Source organism: Trichosurus vulpecula, chromosome 2 (assembly GCF_011100635.1).
Source record: "Trichosurus vulpecula isolate mTriVul1 chromosome 2, mTriVul1.pri, whole genome shotgun sequence".
Lineage (NCBI taxonomy): Eukaryota > Metazoa > Chordata > Mammalia > Diprotodontia > Phalangeridae > Trichosurus > Trichosurus vulpecula.
This window is the reverse complement of record NC_050574.1, coordinates 311,416,802-311,438,601: the sequence shown is the minus strand read 5'-3', so window position 1 is coordinate 311,438,601 and position 21,800 is coordinate 311,416,802. Positions and strand designations below refer to the sequence as shown.

At 41.5% G+C, this 21,800-nt stretch overlaps 1 pseudogene; it reads right to left on the bottom strand.

The window, feature by feature from the left end:
• The window catches only part of LOC118837083, a 57,937-nt pseudogene extending 36,903 nt beyond the window's left edge, over window positions 1–21,034 (bottom strand).
• Window positions 21,035–21,800: the final 766 nt, after the last annotated feature.

Here is a 21,800-nt window from a genome sequence, read left to right as displayed (position 1 = left end):
CATGTACAGAGAAAAGCAAAAGATAAGCAAGCCCCTTTCTTTGAGGAGCTCTCCCTTCTAAACCTCCTGAGGGAACTTCCTCCAAACTAAATAAAACATAATGTTAGTAAGAGTTCACATTAACATGTTGCTTCTTAGTTACGAAGCACACATAACAAGTAACCCAGTGAAGTAGGTAGTGCAGGCATCATTATTATCACCATTTTACAGATGATGAAGCAGGCTCAATGAGGAATGCTAGACTGTGCTAGACCCTGGATTGAAAGGAACTACTTCCTCGACTGGGAGAAGGGGGAGATGGGAGTTCTAATCTTGCTTCCAAAATGGAGAGTTGTCTAAAACATCAGACCCAGGGCAAAAGAGGTTGAAAAATACTTTTTCAACTGGCTCAAGAGGATGGGGGAACCAATGTCCTTGAACATGAAAACCTGCTTCTAATCTAGCCCTGGAAAAAGCCAATCTCCTATACTCCTAAATTGAATGTGAGGAAACTGCTGTTTATTTGTTTTGTGCACTGGTCTGCAGAAATGTTTTGAAATGTTTAAAAAAGGTCACAGCCCTTTAAGAAATGGTTTTCAGATATTTCTTCTGTCTGTCTCTGCCTCTCTCCCCCTCTTGTCTGTCTTTCTCCCTCTGTCTGTCTCTCCCTCTGTCTCTGCCTCTGTCTCCCTTTGTCTGTCTCTGTCTCTACCTCTGACTATCTCCCTCTGTCTGTCTCTCTGTTTCTCCTTCTGTCTCTCCCTCTGTCTCTCTCTCTCTGTCTGTCTTCTCCTATCTGTCCTTCTGTCTCTCTCCCTTTGTCTGTTTCTCCCTCTATCTCTATCTCTGTCTCTCTCTGTCTCTCTTCCTGTTTGTTTCTCCCTCTGTCTCTCTGTCTGTCTGTCTGTCTGTCTGTCTGTCTTCCTCTCTCTGTCCTTCTGGCTGTCTCTCCCTCTGTCTATCTGTCTCTCTCACTTCAGCAAGCTGAGTCTTGTCGTGTCCCCTACCTACGAGATCAGTATAATACAGCGAAGAACATTGAATCTGGCATCAGAAGAGGTGGGAACTTCTGACCTTTACTAGCTGTGCAACCTTGGACAAGTCTGCTTCACTTTTCTGAGATTCAGTTTCCCCTATAGAATGAGGAGAACACTATCTGTGCTACTCAATTTACTAGGTTATTCATAGGATCGAATGAGAAAGCACTCTACAAATTTCAGCTATCATCATCCTCTCCAATAAAGGCAGAAAAGTCGGCCTTAGAGTCAGGGTTCAAAGTTTGCCTCTGACACATATTAGTTGTGTGACAATGGGAAGGTTACTTAACTCTCAAGAGTTATAAGGACTCTAAATTGCCCATCTTCTCAGGGGAATTTTCTATACCATAAGTTCCCTATGCTGATAAAACTATAGGTCAAGAAAAAAACAGTTTTGTCAGACCCACTTACACCCTAAGGACAGTTCTAGACAAAGAAGCTCATAAGCACTTGGCAGGGGTTCATACATGGTTAGTTCAGGAACAACAGCTCTTTTTGCATCTGAAATCCTGCCTGTTATAGTCTCTCTGTCTAGCTTGTGGCTGCTGTTGTACAGATCCTTCCCTGGCATCCTTGCTGACTTCCCTTACCTTGCCATGGTTCTTTCATTCCTAACTCCTGGCCTCCTGCTAAATCATGATATTCAGGATTTTTGTCTCTTCCATTGCTGATGTGGAGTTGACTCACTCTCAACTCTGTGCTTGCTCCATTCACTATCTGGTTCTTGGCACAACATTGGATTGATTCTTCTCATCCTAGGTACTGGACCTGCCCCTGTGACCCAAGAAGGACAACATTTCTTTGTACAAGCAAACTCTCAGATGCTTCATAGCTCAGTAAAGAAATAGATTTAATGCTCTTAGCATTGTCCTATTATCCATTAGGAGCAAACAAGTGAGCTGCCAAAGGAAACTTTGGTTGGTAAAAGTCTGTCACTGGGGAGTCAGGCAGCAGATATAAACAAACAGGATGCACACCTTTGTACTCTTTCTTCTCTCCTCCAGTGGCAGCTCTGGCCTTTTGGGGAAAAGGGGAAGTTCCCAGGCCTTTAGCTAAGAACTTAGAAGGTCAAATATGCCCTTTCCTTCGAGGACTTGGATTCAAGGTGTACCATTGGTACAGTAAGAAATAAAAAGGCACACGGGAGGCTCTTGGAGCTGAAACTAGTCAGTTAAAGGTGACATGAAAGCATTTAACATACTCTCCACAATAGCATAGAAGCAGCTAGGTAGAACAGAGGGTAGAGCATCAGGTCTGGAGTTAGGAAGATTCATCTTCCTGAGTTCAAATCTGGTTTCAGACACTACCTGTGTGACGCTGAGTAAATCACTTAACCCTATTTGCCTCAGTTTCCTCATCTGTCAAATGGGCTGGAGAAGAAAATTGCAAACCACTCCAGTATCTTTGCCAAGAAAACCCCAAATGGGGTCACTAAGAGTTGGACATGACTGAAATGACTGAACAGCAATGACCTCAATGAGATTCTGTCCCTAAGGACAATTAGAGAAGGCAGGTAGTCTCCCCAAGGACATGAAAGGCAGAGAAAAGGGTCGTAAACATGCATACATACATAAATACATACACTAATGTCTTTTAAGATTAACCTTCCATCTATTTTCTCTCTCTCTCTCTCTCTCTCTCTCTCTCTCTCTCTCTCTCTCTCTCTCTCCCCTCTCTCTGTCTCCTCTCTCTCTCTCCTCTCTCTCTCTCTCTCTCTCTCTCTCACTTTCTCCTTCTCTCTTTACCTCTCTCTTTCTCTCTCCCTCTGTATACATGTCTGTGTAGTATACATATGTATGCATATAGTAAAAAATATTTAGACCAGCACTTTTTGTAGCAGCAAATAGGAAAGAAAATGGGTGCCCACTGATTGGTAAATAGCTGGACAAATTGTGGAATATGAACGTAATTGCATTTCAAAAAAATGATGAATGTAAAGAATTTAGAGATACGTGAGTATGAGTATGAATATGAGCCAAAGTGGAGTGAAGTAAGCAGAAGCAGAAAAGAAATTTAGACCATGACCACAATAGTGTAAAGGAAGACAACTTGAAAGGACTTGAGAATTCTCATTAATGTAGTGACTAATCTTGGCTGAAAAGGACTGACAGTGAAACACTCCTCCCATCTCTTGGCAGAGAGGTAGCCAACTACAGGTAAGTAATGAGGCATACATTTTCACACATATCCAAAGTGTTTTTGGACACATTCGTTCCACCTAATTGTAATTATTTGTTAAAAGGGAGGATTTCTCTTTGGTTGAGGGGAGTCATTGGAAAGTAACAATGATGTAAAAAAAGAACATACATAATTTTTTTAAACCTAGGAATCAAAGGCTTTTGACCACCTGGAGGTGGGTGGGGAGGAAGAGAGCTTGGCTGACATGGCAAGCTCTGAAGCCAAGAAACTCTAAAGGCCAAATTGTGAAGTGCTGAGCCAAGAGCCAGAGAATGGCAGTTGGTCGACTTTTGACTCTAAGAAAAAGTTCATAGAGATTTGTTTATTTATTACCCTCTAAGCAGTAATGGTTCTCAACTTTTTGTAGCATGAGGATCCCTTTTTAAGATATAATCACACATCTCCAACTATCTTATAGACATCTCAAACTTAATGTCCCCTAGGCATCTTAAACTCAACAGGTCCAAAAGAGAGCTCATTATCTTTTTTCCACTTCTGAACTTCCTGTTACTGTGGAGGCCACCATCATCTTGCCAGTCACTCAGACTGGAAATCTCAATGTCAACTTTGATACGTGGGGGTCGCTCTCACCGTACATGTCCAATCTGTCGCCAAATCTTGTCATTTCTACCTTCATGACATCTCTCTTACACATCTCTCCATTCACACAGCTAACACATTACTGTTAGTTCAGGCCCTCATCACTTCCCACCTGGATTTCTTCAGTAGCCTTCTAATGAGTCTCTCTGTGTCAAGTCTCTTTTCAATGCATCCTCTACTCACCTGACAAGGTATTTTGTCTTTTTTTCCTAAAGCTTAGGTCTGACCATGTTGCCTCCCTGCTCAGTGAGCTCCAGTGGTTTCTTATTACCTCTGGGATCAAATATAAAATCCTCTGTTTGACATTTTAAAATCTTCACTACTTGGCCCTTCCTTTCCAGTCTTTTTCCACATTAGTCCTTTTCACAAACCCTACTATCTAGCTACACCTGACTACTTTCTGTTCCTTGCATAAGACACCCCATCTCCCTTCTCTTGCCTTTGCACTAGGTGTCTCAATGTCTAGAAGTCTGATATAGTGCATAGGGTTTAACCTTGGAATCAGGAAGAACGGGTTCAAGTCCTGCCACTGACACATACTACCTGTGAGGCAATGACTAAGTCACTTAACCTACCAAGTCTGGGTACCTGTCTAAGAGTATAAGTTACAGATGAGTTGTTAACCTGCTTCAACAGAAGGAGTTTTCATGATGGGAATTTCCGAAACCTGATGAAATCATATTTGTTATCTAATTATCTATGAATATTTGTTTCTTCTCATGAGGAAAGGGACTGTTTCCTTTTTTTTTCCCTTGTGTCTCCAACCCACATGTGCACAGTGCCTGGTATATAGCGGATGCTTAATAAATGTTTGTTGAATTGAATACAGAGAAGGTGAGACTTAAGTGGGGCTCAGAAGGATGGGTAGGATTTGAATAGATGAGAAGACAGGGAAGGGCACTCCAGATAGGAAGAATAACATAAACAAGGACTCAGAGGCAAGAATGAATATAGTATCTTAGGAGAATAATAAGCACCAGTCCAGTGGATGGGGATTTACTGCATAAGGGAAGATGAAGAATAAGTTGGAAAGGTACAGTTTGGAACCCATTCAAGGAACCAAAGCTGAGGATTTGGAATGTGCTCCAATGGAAAGCCAGTGTTAGATAGGACCTTCAAGGTTCTTTAGTTCAACACTTTCATTTTAAAGAAAACCCCAAATTGCATTTATTAAGGGCATCAAGCACTATGCTAATCCCTGGGAATACAAATACAAGTAGAAAGTAGAAAGAAGAAAGTCCCCATTTTCAAAGAATTTACATTCTAATGGGAGAAGACAGCACATAAAAAGGAGCTGAAAATCGAAGAGTTGGGGCATAGCAGAGGAAGTCTAGAGGGTAGCCTGGACGCTCTTCTTAAATGGAGGTTTGGGGAGGAGTCATCCAATCAGAGGAAGAGGGAGGGAAAGAGTACTTTCCAAAGAGTGGATTCTAGTCACCTAGTTTCAAACCTTGGAGCTGTCCTTGGCTCCTCACTCTATCTCACTCCACACATTCAATCAGATGTCAAGTCTAGTCAATTCTATCTTAACATCTGTCATATCTCTGTCTCTCTCCTCACACAGCCACCACCCCAATTCAGGTAATAATTACCCTTATTACCTCCTCTCACCTGGACTTTTGCAAATATCTCCTAAGTGGTCTCCCTGATCCCAGTCTCTCCCCTCTCCAATCCATCCTCCAGACAACTAACAAAGTGGTATTCCTAAAGTGCAGGTCTGATCACGCCACTCCCCTGCCCAATAATCTCCAGTGGCTCCCTATTTCTTCTAGGATCATACACAACCTCTTCTGTTTAGCATTTAAAATTCTTCCCAAACAAACAGAACCAAGAAAACAACATATACAATGACTACTACAATTTAAATGGAAAGGATACACACAGACACACACATATAAATCAAAAGCGAATGTTGCAAAATTTAAAAAAAAAACAAACCAAAAAACCCAAGCATGACTGGAAAGAAGAGATATGTGAAGACGCTCTCAGTCCATTGCTTTACAAAGATGGTAGGTCCAAAAGTGTTACATATTGCACGTATTTTCAATCTTTTTCAACGTATTCATCATTTATGCTGATTTTTCCTTTCTTTTTCTTTTTTTTTTCATTTTAAAAAATACAATTTGCTACATGGGGCAACTTGCTGGGAGAGGGAAGGAGGATATTGTGGGACGCTAAGGCATTTTTTAAAGAAATCAGTAAGAGCTTATTTTTTTAAGTTCTTTACAATCTGTCTTTAACCTCTTTCCAAGTACCCCTTCGCACACTGTGATCTAGTCAAAAATTGCCTTCTTGAATATGTTTTGCATGGCTTCATATATATAATGGGTATCATATGTCTTGCCTTCTCAGTGGGTAAGAGAAACAGTAGAGGAAGGGAGAGAATTCAGAACTAAAAATAAAAATTAAATAAAAAAAAAAACAAAACAAAAAAAGGAAATTGCCTTCTTGCTACTACTTACATACGGCATTCTATCTTCTTTCTCCTTGCCTGGAACATGCTCCCTTCTTACCTCCATCTCTTAAAATCCCTAGCTGCCTTCAAAATTTGGCTTGGCGGCTACTTCAGAGGGAGAACTTTTCTGATCTCCCCAGCTGCTAGTACCTCCTTTCAAAAATTACCTTGTGTTTATTTTGTACACATTTTAATATATATTTTAAGATTGGAAAAGCACTAATTAAGTACTTATTATGTGCCAAGCATTCCAGATAGAAACAGAAAAGCAATACCATTCTAGCTCTCAAGGACTTCACATTTTCATTAGAGGAAACAGCACATATAGTAGGTGTCACCTTCACGGCAAAAAGAAAGGTCCAGTAGTCCTTGGATACAGCAGCAGGGCTAATAACAACTCCTAGACATCCTTGAAGGTGTTGTTGAGTCATTTTTCAATCCTGTCTGACTCTTCATGACCCCATTTGGGATTTTCTTGGCAGAGATACTGGAGTGGTTTGCCATTCCCTTCTCCAGCTCATTTGACAGATGAGGAAACTGAGGCAAACAGGGTTAAGTGATTTGCCTGGGGTCACACAACTAGTAAGTGTCTGAGGATGGGTTTGAACTCAGGAAGATAACTCTTCCAGACGTCAGGCCTGACACTCTATCCACTTTTCTCCACCTTGAAGTATTACCAGGTCTCTGGAGGGCATAGCTGTGGGGCAGAGAATGTGACCCAGAAGATCTTAGGGAGCAATGGCAGGGGAGATTAATCAGAAGGATTGCAGCTGGTGACTCCCTGATCATCTGAGGGGTATGAGTGGCCAAGGCTCTAACCAATGGCAATTAGAAGAGGGCAGCAGAGCCCTGGGTTAGGGAAGAGGAAGTCTGGCTAAGTCCTTATACATGTACTTGTTTCTCCCAGGAAGAAAGTAAGATCTTTGAGGGCAGGAACTATTTAATTTTTGTTTTTGTATCTCCAGCACTTAGCCAAGTGCCGCATAATTTTCAATTAATTAATACTTTTTGAGTGATTGGTTATCCAAACTCTTCTTGAAGATCCTTCCATGAGAGATGAACCACTGCCTTTTGAGGCATCCCATTGGCTTTTGAACAGTTCTAATTCTAGAGCTAGGTAGTGGTAGTGGATAGAATGCCGGGCCCAGAGTCAAGAAGACTCATTTTCCTGAGTTCTAATCTGGCCTCAGTCACTTACTAGCTGTGTGACCCTGGGCAAGTCACTTAATCCTGTTTGCCTCAGTTTCCTCATCTGTAAAGTGAGCTGGAGAAGGAAATGGCAAACCACTCCAATATCTCTGTCAAATAGGGTCATGAGGAGTAGGTCAAGACTGAGCAACAGCAATGCTGGAGCTAAATTGACCTCTTTATAACTTCTACTCATTACTATGGGTTATGCATTCTGGAGTAAAGCAGAATAGTTCTAATCCCTCTCCCAAATGAAACTACTTCAAATGCTTGAGGATGATTGTGTAGTCCCTGTTCCCCACTAAATCTCTTCTCTCAGCTTAACATCTTCAATTTCTTGAACAGATCCTCCTTTCACCCTCTAAACATAATGAAAGTAGGTGATTTTGTTGTGGTTCTTGTCAACATTAGCCTCATAGGCAGGGAGTTGGGGGTGGGGGGGTAGCTCTTTGATATTTCAGGGTAAACGGTTCCGGCCTAACCAATCTAAGGTGAGACAAGTATCCCTATCTCCCCTGCTTCCACGAACACCATCTGCAATAAGGGATTGTCCTTTTTAATTGGTTCAGGAAAATCAGGGCTCTCTGCAGCTACCTGCTTTGGAAAGCAGCTAGAAGGCGCTTCTTAGTAAGGCCTGACAGTTGATGCCATTTCTGGTGTCAGTTGGCATATAAGGCAGCAGCTCTTCCCGGTTAATTTCTCCAAAAGCCCCATAAAGAAAAGGGCAGCTGTCACCCGAGCCCCGGGGGATGATTCAGCTGAAAGAAGAGGAAATAGATATCACCTCTCCTCCTCCTTGCCCTGTCCCTATCTCCCCCTACTCTCTGGCCCAGTCACTTCCCAGTGACAGCAAGGGCAAAGATGGAATTCGGTGGGGAGGCACTATCAGGGTGAACAGCCGGTGGAGGCCATGCCAAGAGCCCGGGAGGGACTAGATAGAAAATAAATTGTCACTTGCTTCTCAGAGTCTATTTTGGTTACTTTTCTGATTCTCTGTACCTCAGTTCTTCCGGTCTCCATGCTTTCCTTCCCTTCCCCCCTCTTTACTCATCTCCCCACAGCAAGGAAAGTGCTTTCCTTTTTCTTTTCTATTCTTCTTAGTTTCCTCTTTCTCTTTCTCCCCAGACCTTCTTTTTTTCCACACTAAAGATGAAAGACAAACCAGAGGGGGAAGAAAAGAGCAAAATAGAAACGCTTTCTGTTTAAATAAGAAATGCTCGTTAGCCCATTCCTATCTTAAAGTCATATTTCTTAGGCCCTAGTTGCTCTTTCTGTGTTGTGCACAACCTTTATTACCCTAGGAAATGCTTCATAAATGCAAAGGAATCATAAGGAAATCAGTTTTAGGGCTGGGAGGAGCTTTTTAAGCAAGGTCCACCTCATATCTGGGCCTTTGTGCTGTTATTTCCAACGCTTTTCCAATGCTTTTTCCGATTTCCATCACAGTGCCTGACACATAGTAGACATGTAATAAATGTTGATTGATTTCAGGATTTCCCTAGACAATAAATGTTGATTGATTTCAGGATTTCCCTAGAGGAGCCAGACAATAAATAAAAAATAAGAAAAGAAAAAAGAAACACACATACATATATATACATACACATATATAGACAAATATATAGATATGCATACATATACTTACACATATTTATACATGGATATCTATAATCATACACATATACATTCATATGCATCTATGTAAGACTACTTGTTTGTCCTCTGAGGGTGGATAACATCTTCCTTCAGAAGTCCAAGTCTTTCCATATTTTTCTAAATCATCATCTCCTACACCAGAGCAATATTTCAACCTTATATTGTCTAGAATTTTAAATAGTCTAAACCAAAATTGATTAATATGGCTGGCATATAGTGTAGTTTCTCTATTTTTCTCTTTTGATTAAATCTCTTTTAGCTTTAACTTTGTCTGGGATCATGATTACTACCCCTGCTTTTTTTAACTCTGATAAATTCTACTCTTGATCTTTATTTTATGTTAGTGTGTATCTCTTATTTCCTGTCCCTCCTGACTCCTCTACTTAATTTCTATCCCCTATCTTGCCCTCCTGTCACTTAACCTACACACCTCCCTCTAGCCCCTCCCCCCAAGATCCCTCCCCTATCCTCTCCCCGACCCCCACCCTTTCCCCTTGCCCTCTTATTTCTATGTGAATTTAGAAGTCTTTTATAGCCTTCCAAACATATATATATATATGTATATATATATAATCTTGTTCCCTCTTTATCCCATTCCCATTAATCTAGACATCCTTCTATACCCCACCTTCTCCTATTCCCTCACCCTCTTATTTGTTTATAGTTTAGAAGCCTTTTATTCCCTTCTAAATGTATATATAGAGATTAATTCTTTTGCTTTGAAAGGTTTTTCAAGTCTTCCAGAGTCCTCCAAATAACCCCTGCAAACTCCTTAAACTAACCTGGCAGATGGGACTCTTTAAAAGCTGAATAAAAGTAAGGTCTTCTGGGGATGGGACAGGAGAGGATGTCTTTTGAGAGGTAGAAATGGCTGGCCACCAGAAGGAAAAAGGACTGGGGTGACACACCCTCTGTTTTACTTTACCATTTTGCTTAGACCTGGCCCTGCTTTTAAGTCCATCCCTTTACAGTGGCTTGAAAAAATGAGCCTCTATTGTAAGGAAATAATGGAGAAGCTCCTCATTCCCATACCTATTTTAGCTTCCTTAGCAGCAAAGAAATCTAGATTGGGAGTCAGCATGGTTCTGCCATTACTGCTCCAGGTCCATCGCTTTACGTATAAGACAAGATGATTAGACTGAATTACCTTTGATGCCCCTTTTAGCTTTAAAATTGTGGAATGGGGGTAAAATTACCCAATCTGTCTCACCTGGATGTTAAAAGATCAAATGAGACAAAGAATTTGAAGTCTTGTAAAATACTTAACATCTGTTAGCAATTGCTGTTAATGCTGAAGGTGGAATTCTAAAGGATTTTGTATAGGAGGAGCTGGGTAATTAGTTGGGGGTGGGAGAGTAGGGAGGTAGAATTAAGAAGTAGTTTAATTTGGTTATGAAGTTTGGGGACCTCCCACCCCCAGCCACTTGCCTAGTAGAGGTCTAGAAAGAGCATAGGAAAGATACACTGTGGGGAGGTAAAGAATCCTGGATTTGGAATACATACTGCAAATCAACCACAGAACTTGAGATCAGCAATAATGTGCCATAGGTACTGCTAGGTGGCACAGTGGTTAGAGAGAACTGAGCTTGAAATCAGGAAGATCTGAGTTCAAATCCAGACCTCAGACACTTACTAGTTGTGTGATGCTGAGCAAGTAATTTAACCCTGTTTGCCTCAGTTTCCTCATCTGTCAAATGAGCTGGAGAAGAAAATGGTAAATCATTTCACTATATTTGCCAAGAAAACCCAAAATGGGTTCATGAAGAGTAGGACATCACTGAAAGAACTGAACAACAACAAAAACCATATGCCCCTTGAGGCATGAGAACTGGGGGTTCCATAGTAGTGGAGAAACTCTAGCACAACAATTTCATTCCTTTGCATTAAGCTTGGGCTTCTCCACATTCCCAGAAGGGGCAAGAAAGTCCCTAATACTCTAGGGTGCATGGTTTATCCGAGGTTTTCCTCTAGAAGAGGAGAAGCAAAGGTTTCTGCTTAGGGCTACTCCTACCATTTACATCATGTAGGTTAATTGGCCCCTGGCTGGAAGATGAATATGAAGACCTTCCAGGGAACAGTTCCTTTGGAACAAAAACTGAAGGAGTCTTGCTTGAGAGGGGATGAGGACATTGCATCTACAACAGTAATCATTAGCACCTGTGTAGCCTGACACAGTACCGTCATCCTCAGAACCCAGGTGATGCCACTAATGATTTTATTAAGGAGGTAATAGAATAGGCCTTTTCTCCAAGTTCTGAAGCCCATTTCAGTCTTATCTCCTTTTTCTTTTTAAAATTGTATTTATTTTATTCTGAATTTAAGTTCTTTCACCCAGGAAAGCTAAGCATGACTGAGGGGGCGAGGATCAGGGAAGCTGAGAATATGGTCACAGACTATTAATGAGAAGCTGCAAATTGAGTGCGACCCAAAGGATCCACCATAGCATTAAAGACCTACACAAGCAGTTGTGAGCAGCCAATCTTGTCCATTGAAGTCAGGATGTTGGTGACCAGACTGAGCTTAAACTGCAGCTGGGGAACAGTATTTGGGTCAAATATTAGGAGGAACCTCTGGATTACAAGGGCTTTGAGACAATGGGATGCATTGGTAGAAAAGGTGAGGGCAGTTTCCTTTGGGTATTAAAAACATTACAAATATGTATACATGTATACATGAAAGACAAAGATCCACATTAGCCATATTAAAAAAAAACAAGAGAAAGAGAAAAAATATATGCTTCAGTCTGCACTCTGAGCCCATTGGCTCTCTATCCATAAGCAGATAGCACATTTCATCACGAGTGCTTTGCAATTGTGGTTGGCCCAAGTTGATTATCTTTACAATACTGCACTTACTATATACATTATTCTCTTGGTTTTGCTCACTTCGCTTTGCATCAGTTCATATAAATTTCCCCTGGATTTTCTGTCTTTTGGAGGAGTTTTTAAAGAAAAGAATAAGCAGCTCTCTTTCTTTATAGGTTAGTTTGTCCAGAAGCCACTTTGGGCAAAATAGGGAGGTAGGAATTTTGTTTTGGGGACCCTTCTGCCTTCCTTAGGATTGGATGTATCATGTAGCTATGGACCAAGAACCTCAGAATTGGAAGGGCCATCAAGTCCATCTTGCACGTGACCAAAAGCCCCACTATGACAGCCCCCAAAGGTGGTTATTCAACCTTTGCCTGAAGCTCTCTAATGTGATGGAAATTTATTATTTTCAGGCACCCCAATCCATTTTTGGAGAGCTCTAGGTGGTAGCATGGTGGATAGAAGTGCCGGATCTGCAATTAGGAAGACTTTACTTTAAATCTGGTCGCAGACACTCAACTGTATGACCCTGGGCGCTTAACCTCTTTTTGCCTCAGTTTTATCATCTATAAAATGGAGATATTAATAGTACTTACCCCCTAGGGTTGTTGTGAGGACTGAATAAGATAGTATTTGTAAATCGCTTATCACATAGCCTGGTACATCATAATAAGTGCTATATAAATGTTAGCTATTGTTATCATTAAACATAAATTTGCCTCTTGGTTGGTTATAGACAGGGTTCTGCCCTCTAGAACCAAGCAGAAAAAGTCTAACCTCAATTCCACAAGATAGCCCTTCAAATACCTGGAAGAATGTAATATATTCCTCCCCCCAAGTCTTTTCTTCCAAGTTCTTCCAGCCAATCCTCATATGCCAAGATCTTAAGATCTTTCACCATCTCATTCACTATCCTGTCAACACTTTGTGGTTTATCAATGTCCTTCCTAAAAGAGGCAGCCAGGTGGCACAGTGGAACAATTGCTGGGCCTGGAGTCAGAAAGACCTGAGTTCAAATCTAGCTTTATACACTTATTAGGTGTGTGACCTTGGGCAAGTCACTTAACCCCAATTGCCCTGCCAAAACAAAAAAACAAAAAAATATATATGGTACCTAAAGTTGAATATAATACTACAGATGTGATCTGACTGTACTCCTGGATGTGACACCTTTCTTAAAGTAGCTCAAAAAAATTTGCTTTTTTGGCTGTAATATCATACTAATGCTTCATATTGAGCTTGTAATCTACTAATACCCCCAGCTCTTTTCAAAATGAACTACTACCTAGGCAATCTTTTTCCCACATTGTACTTGTTTTTATGTTTTATTTTATTTTTTTCTTATTTTCAGTTCCACATTCTTTCCTCCCATTCTTTCCCCTTCCCACTGAGAAGTCAAGAAACACATTATCTATTATACATGCAAAGTCATACAAAACATTTCCATATTAAGCCATGTTGTGGTGGGGATGGGGTGGAGCAAGAAAAATAAAGTTTTTAAAAATGCTTCAGTCTGTGCTGAGAGTTCATCAGTTCTCTCTCTGGAGGTGGATAGCATTTTTCATCCTGACTTTGGAATTGTTGTGTATCATTGTGTTGTTACTGTGTACAAGCACATTGTATGTGAAAAATTTGGAACCGAGGGTAGGACTTTAAATTTTCCTATTAAATTTAATCTTTTGCACTTACTGTGGCATTGTTGTGACATCTTTTGGGGGCCTTCTCTTGATCATAGACCCCCTCAAAGCCGTCCCATCTTTGTGGAACATTTTGGGTCAGCATTTACTCAAGTCTTAGCTCACAAGCCTTTTGTTTATCAGATTTGACCAGAGAACTACTAGTGCCAAGCCAAAGACATTTAGTTAAATAGTTTAGTAAAACAGATGATAAGAATGTGGCAGTACTCTCCCACAGATTCTCAGAGCAAACCACCTCCCTACTTTCCTATTGCAAGTGCAGGACACGTTCCCTTCTGGTTGACTCTTTGTTCCACAGAAGAGGGACCCAGGCAGTTTCTTATGGAGGCATATTGCTATTACAGTAATGCACTTAGCATGCAAACCCCCTGGGTTTGGGGGGAAAATAATGACTTCTATGTTGGACGTACAGAGTTTTATGTGCCTAAGAGATGTCTAGTTCAAATATCTAATAGGCAATTGATAACGTGAGACCCAAGTTCTAGAGGGAGACTAGGGCTGGTTACATAGATCTGGGAGTCATCTGCATAGAGAAGTCAGATGATAGAATCTATAGAAGCTGAGAAGGTTGCCCAAGTGAGATATTGAGAGAAAGAGAAAAGGGCCCAGGTTAGGGCCATGGGGAATACTCACAGTTTAGGAGTATGATATGGATGACGAACCAGTAGAGACTGAAACTCCTACCTCAGATAGGTAGGAAAAGAACCAGAAGAGAGAAGTGTCATGAAAACCTAGAGAAGAGAGAGTAAGTAAAAGAGAGTGGTCAACAGTGTCAAATGGCAAGGATAGGTGAAGGATAGGGGCAGCTAGGTGGTGCAGTGGATAGAGCACTGACCCTGGAATTAGGAGGACGTAAGTTCAAATCTGACCTTAGACACTTAATAGCTATGTGACCCTGGACAAGTCACTTAACTCCAATTGCCTCCAAAAAAAAAGATGGGTGAAGGATGATGACTGAAAAAAAAATCATCGGATTTTGCAATTAAGAAATCCTTGGTAACTGGAGGGTGGTTTCAGTTGAATAATGAGCTTGGAAGCAATATTGTAAAGAGTTGAGGATGAAGTGAGAGGAGAGGAAATGGAGACAGTGTAGACAGCTTTTCCAGGGAATTTGTCTGAGAAAGGGAGGAGAGATATAGGACAATAACTTGAAGGGGTAGGTAGGATCTAATGAAGGTATTTAAGGACTGGGGAGATTTAGGGCATGTTTGAAGACAATAGAGGAAGAACCAGTAAGGTTGGGAAGAGGTTGAAGATTTGAGAGGAATGCTTGAATAGTACATCTGGTGGAGAACATAGGATGGAATGGGATCATGTGCACATATAGGAGGTTGTCTTGGTGAGAAGGGCCACTCTTTGGCAAAGGAGAGTGGAAAATGAGGTCAAGCGGTTTGAAGATAAAGAGAACTGGAGAAGAGAAAGCTCCCATCAAATGGCCTCACTCTTTTCTGTTAAGTAAGAGGTAAGATCTTCATCCTAGAAAGGGGGAGAAGAAGACATGGGAGACTTGAAGGAAAAGGTTTGGAATAGCTTCTCTGGAGGGAGTGTTAACATAATCAATTAGGAAGGAATAAAAGGACTGAATTGATGCAATGAGGGTCCTGTTGAGATTGGATAACATGATTTTGTAATGTACTTGGTCAGCTCAGTTGTGAGAAAAAGGGGTCAAGGGGTTTGAGAATAGAGGACAGTGTAGAACTGAAATATCTAACCATTGGGTAGAAATTGGAGAGGGAGGAAAGTGAAGCCTGAGGAAGTACTGGGGGGTGGAGGGATTAGAGTTTTCAATGAAGGTAAAGAACAAGTTTAGGAGGGGTGGGGCACAGAGAGACATAGAATAATAGGAGAATGTCAGAAGTTCTTATTGAGGAAGGAGAACACTTGTGGGTAATAAGCTCTTGAATGTGAGATCCCTATGTGTGGCTGAAGGGGAATGAAGGAGTAGGCCATGGAATATAAGGAGACTAAGGAACTGGGAGGCTAGGGACTTTAATGGAGCATCTATTAAAAGTCCCCTAGTATAAGGGCAGTCATTGAGGAGAGAGGAAGGTGATGAGCCAGGAGCTGAAGGAAGGCTTCTTGGCTAGAAGGATGATCCACTTACAATTTATTCCCCTCTACATACTCTACCACACAGCTATGTGCCTGGCACATAGTAAGTGCTTAATAAATGCTTGTTTCCTTCTTTCCCTTCTTCTTACTTGCCATTCCTCTAAAAGAACACACCATCTCCAACTCTATATCACAGGCCTGGAAGGCTCTTCCTTCTCCAACTCTTGGCTTCTCTAGTTTCCTTCAAGACCTAGCTTAGATACAGATAGGAAACAAACTTTCACCCAACCCCAAGGTTTTCCCTCTGAGATTACCTTAGCTTAAAAAGGCCAACATCTCTCACTGCATAGGGGACCATCTCCAGTCATCCTGATCTATATTCTGCCACTGGATCCAGATGGCTCCAGAGGAGTGGTGACTTTGCACAGCCCTGCCTCACTTAAATTCAATTCACTTGCAAGTCGTGACATTACCTTCCCGATGTCATGGTCCTCCTCAAGAACGAAAGACAAACAATACTTTTTTTTGCATATGTATTTGCATATTTATTATATATTATTATATTATATATATGCATATATATTGGATCAAATATATCTTGTATCAAATAACTATTTGCATATTGTCTCTCACATTAGAATGTGAATTTGAAGGTAGAAATGGGGTTTTGCCTTTCTCTGTATTTGTTCCCAGCCCCGAACATAAATGCTTGGCACACAGTAAGCGCAGGTAGTTGGCTCAGAGGACAGAGTGCCGGGCCTGAGTCAAGAAGACTCATCTTCGTGAGTTCCAATCTGGCCTCAGACACTTACTAGATATGACCCTGGGCAAGTCACTTAACTCTATTTCCCTCAGTTTCCTCATGTGCAAAATGAGCTGGAGAACAAAATGGAGAACTGCTGCAGTATCTGTGCCAAGAAAACCCCAAATGGGGTCATGAAGAGTCAGACACAATCAAAACGACTGAACAACAAGGGTTTAATAAATCCTTGTAAGTAATTGTGACCTGAGCTGGACTGTGAGGCATAGGTGGATTTAGATAGAGAAAAGAAGGGGAAATTATGTGAAAGAAGATCAGGAGTTGGGATTAAGCCATTTATCTCTTGGTTCTTTGTTGCTACCGTCTTTAGAAACAGAAAAGTCCATTTTCAGGATCTGTGCTGAGGATATGAGCAAATAAATATATATATACGACTCGCATATGTTCCTCCTCCAACATAGATATTTCAGTCCCTCGAGAAGAGGGGATTCCTTATCTTTCCAGGGGACAGCTAGATGGTACAGTGGTTAGAGCACAGGCCTTGGAGTTCAATGTGTTCCATGTGTTCTGTGAGTTCAATGAGTTCAAGAGACATTAGCTGTGTGACCCTGAGTAAATCACTTAACCTTGTTTGCCTCAGTTTCCTTAATTGTAAATGGCAATAATGATACCTCTCAGGGATGCCCTGAAGGATCAAACGAGATATTTGTAAAGCGTTTAGCCCATTTTGCTGTTGTTGTTCACTCGTTTTAGTGTCCTCTGACTCTGTGACCCCACTTAAGTTTTTTTTTTTTTTTGGCAAAGATACTGGAGTGGTTTGCCATTTCCTTCTCCAGCTTGTTTCACAAATGCAGAACTGAGGCAAACAGGGTTAAGTGACTTGCCCAGGGCCATACAGCTAATAAGCTCCTGAGGCCGGATTGGAACTCAGGACTGACTCCAGGCCCCGCCTTCTACCTACTGTATCACCTAGAAGCCCCTAGTAGGTGCTCGATAAATGCTTGTTTCCTTTCTTCCCCAGAACCAAGCCTGTTCTCCTTTGTGCTAGGAGTTCCAAGGGAAAGAAGTAACAATAGCTAGCAAGGTTGAAGCCCTTTCAAGGGTCAAACCTTTATTAAACACCTACTCGCAGGGATACAAATATGAAAAAAGATAGTCCCTAACTTCAAGGAGTTTATAATCTAGTGGAGGAAGACAAAACACAAAAGGACGCTGAAAAGGAGGCAATACCTGGAGAAGGGGCAAGGTGGAGAAATCAGTCAGAGAAGTCTCAAAGTAGTGCAGTCAGGCAAGAAATAAGATGTCTGAGCTGAATTCTCTCGCTTTACAGAGGCCTGGGAGCTGCAGTCAGGAAGACCAAGATTCCCTTTTTAACTGTGTGACCCTGGGCAAGTCACGGCCCCAACCTCCACGCAGAGAGGCAAAAGGTACCGATGAATACGAAGGCTGATGAGATCTTGCGGGACGATGATCCCAATAATGAGCTTCCTGGAACATGGAATGTGGGGGAGAAGTCAGTCAGAGAAGCCCCAAAGTAGTACAGCTAGAGAAATGAGAATAGCCTGTAAGCTGGAATTCCCTCTCTCCTCATCTCATCTCCTCGTCCTGGCTTCCAAGATTGCTTGCTTCAAGTTCCAGCAAAAAGCCTACTTTTTGAAAGAAGATTTTCCTGGTCCTTCTTAGTATTAGTGCCTTTTAACTGAGATCAATCCAACATGTCTTGTACGGATCTTGCTTGTACAGAGTTGTTTGCATGTTGTTCCTCCCCATTAAATTGGGAGCTCCTCAAGAGAAGGGAGCATTTTTGTCTCTTTTTTGTATCCCCAGCACTTAGCACAGTGCCTGGTGCATAGTAGAAGCTTAATAAATTCTTGTTGACTTCTGACCTGCTCCATTGTTTACAAGCTTCCCTTCATCCTCAACCTCTTCTTCTTACATTTTCTGTGTCTCTTGGCACTAACTGAAATCTAGGTTTTCTACAAAGACAACACAACCTTTGCACCCTCACAAAGCCAGGAAAGGGAGTTCTTCACTCTGTCTCTATCTTTGTCTTGCCATCTAAGGGATCTCCAGATTACTTTCCTTAGTGATTTCAACACCTTGATTTTAGTCTTCCCCTCCAGCCCAACCCTTGCCACCAATCTCAATCATTTTATTTCTAATCTTATCTTTAATGATATTGCTTGTTTTTTAATCTCCCTCATTTCCTAACGTCTTCTTCCCTCTCCCCTACCCAGGGAGCATTCTTTATAACAAATAGAGAAGAAAGAGGAAATAAACAGTTCAATAAAACCAGCCAACACATCAAGCACATCTAACAGCACATGCAATATTCCATAGCCATGGTTCCACACTTTCCTGCCCCCTCCCCACCCTCCAACCTCACTGTTTTTCTCCAGGGCCAAGATTGATGGGGTGTTTTGGTTTTTCCATTTATATCTTCATGGTTATTATGGATGCTGCTTCACATACTGGCCCCAAGAACCTTTCCCTAAATGAACCAAGATCTCTGTCTCTGCCCCTCTCTGTCTTTCTTTTGAATTTCAAAAGACAATTTTATCCAGGCAGGAATTTCTCACATAGAACCACAGAAGAGTTAAGACTCAGGACAAGGCTTAGGCAATAATTAAAATACATTCTTTGCCAAATATAAATGTTTAGCAAAAGCATTAAATTAGTGTGAGGAATGTGATGGTGCACAGAAAGCTCACGGAGCACAATAGCCACTAAGTAGTCTCTTCACTGCTTCCTCCCCCCACAAAGGCATCTTTTCATGGCAGGCCCCTCCTCTGAAAGACACGTGCCAAGAAGATACCAAGTCAACAAGCATGAATTAAGTGCTTACTCTGTCCCAGGCCCCATGCTTAGGATTAGGGATACCAAATAACAAGTGAAAAGAAAGATAGACCCTGTCTTCAGGGAGCTTCCATTCTAATGGGAGAAGACAGCACATAAAAGACAGCCAAAAATGGGGGAGGGGGAGGAAAGAAGCTACTAGACGGGGATGTCTGAAGAAAGGAATCCCAACAGCAGGAGCAGGGAGCAGAGAAGAATAAAGGAGTAATTATGGCTGGCTTGACCACTTCCTTAAAATAGAGGTCCAACATCAGAAACTTAAGTAATACTATCAGTGGAAAAAGATATTCTTCCTTTGAGTTGGGGGTGCACTGGGGAAGGAATAGGGAACTGACTCAGTTTCTCTTGGGGGCATGGGAGAGGGCAGCCATTTGCATATGTGTTCTTGCTGTCTAATTCCATTTCTTGCTGTTTACTTTGCATACTATTCTAATTAAATATCTTTTTATCTGATTTTATCTAGCCTAGTCTGACTCAAAGTCATTGGCTAGAAGGAAGCCTAGAGCTATGGACTTGGATAAATGTTGACCTAAAATAACATATCCACTTATAACCTTATCAGTGAGGTGTCACAGGGTTGGATGGAACTTGCTAAAGCTCCAATTGTGTTTGTGACCCATCCTCAAATCTCCTTGGGGATTTCATTCTGATAATCATTTCCCTTATCTCTCATTTTGTCTACTAGCTCCTTCCACACTTTATCAACGTGGTCAGGTACCAGGATGCCCCTACAAAGCTGTGGCCTTAGCTCCCCATTGTCCAGCACTGCTAAACTTCTAGAAAGAATAGTCTATTTTTGTTGCTTCCAAGTCCTTAGTACTGACCACCACCACCCCTTACTCCTTAATTCCCTCAATCTTGCTTCTTTTCCAAATTTGCTATGGATACTGTTTTCCGTAAGATCACCAACAACCTCCTAATTGCAAAATCAAATGGACTGTTAGCCTATCTGCCTTGATCTATTTATAACATATGATACTGTTGACCATCCCATATTTTTTGGTACTCTCTCCTCCCTTGATTTTTGTGATACTGATTTTTTCTGGTTCTCTTTCTATCTATCTGGCTATTTCTTTTCGAACTCCCTGGATATTTTTTGTTGTCTCTAAATTTCAGTGTCCTTAAAGATTTTTCTCCCTTTGTAGTTCCTCCTTTGGTAAGTCCATCTATTTTCCATAGATGATTCTCAGATCTCTATCTCAAGTCCTAGTTTTTTTCCTGAATCCCTCTCCAGCTTCTCTAACAGTGTGTTAGACAACTTCACCTGCACCTCTCATTAGCACTGGAGATACTAACTCAACAGTAAGTCACTCCCTGCTGTCAAGGTTCCCACATTTGAATGGGAGAGCAAGTCTGATGTAAAGGTCCCAGGGTTCTTGGAATGCAGAGGTGAAACAGATAGTAAAGAATCATCTTTAATATTATTCCCACTGATAAAATCACATCAGTTTCTGATGTTGAACTATTGACAGGGCCAGGCACTTTTGTGGTGAGAACTTTCTTTTCTGGGTCTTCAGTAGTTGTGAGTGAGATCCCTCACAGAGGCAGTTGCCTGGCTATTTATAGCAATTGGTTGCTTACCAAGATGGCGGCTGCAGCAGCTGGCCTACAAGTAGGGCCCATGGTCTGACGGGTGTTGCTATTCCTGGTGCTCTTGGACTCAGGGTTCTGAATTGCCTCCCTCTGGGTCCAAGGAGAGGTGGTGGTGGTGGTGGTGGTGGTATTTTAATTTGTCTAGCAGGTGCTGCCCCTCCCTCTCTCTCCCTCATGGTGTTCAGCTATTTCAGCTAGGCTAGCTTGCCTGTCCTGAGAATGATTGTCGGTTCGCATTTGGTGATGGGCTCCCTCCCTATAGGGGCTGCTCTGCAGAATGATGGTTTTGGGGTTAGCTTGGAAGTAGGACTGGTAGGTCTCTGCCAGGGCTCTCGGGCTTAATATTATTGCAAGAAAGGATGACTATGATGAATATAATGAAGAATGGGAAGACATATATGAACTCATACAAAAGGAAGTAAGCAAACAGAAAAATAATATGCACAACTACAACAATATAAATGGAAACAGCAGCAACAAAACAAGAGAAGCAGAAAGTGGTAGAATTCTAATAATCAAGCTTGGCCCCAAAGCACTGAGGTTACCTTCTCAAGGTCCTCAAGCCCAAGGATTGTTTCATATTGTTTTTTTTCTCCCTAAGGTCTGGAACAATGCTTGACACACAGTGCTTTATAAATCCTTGCTGAAATGAATTGAATACATATCTTCTTATTTAGATTTTTGCAAAGCACTTGGAAATGTCTTTCCTGTTGTTGAGGACAAGACAGAGAGTTAGAACTAGAAACATTCAGGTATGAAATGGAGGATTGGACAATGAGATGGCAGTGCCCTTCACAGTAATAAGGGGTTTGGAAGAGGGGAAGATTGGGGGAGAAGGATACTGAGTTCTTTTTATCAAATCATGTAAGGCTTATGTTTAAGGAACTAGCGATGGTTAGCTTTGAGAAGGGAAGAATTAGGAGTATTTGAGTGTTTGAATGG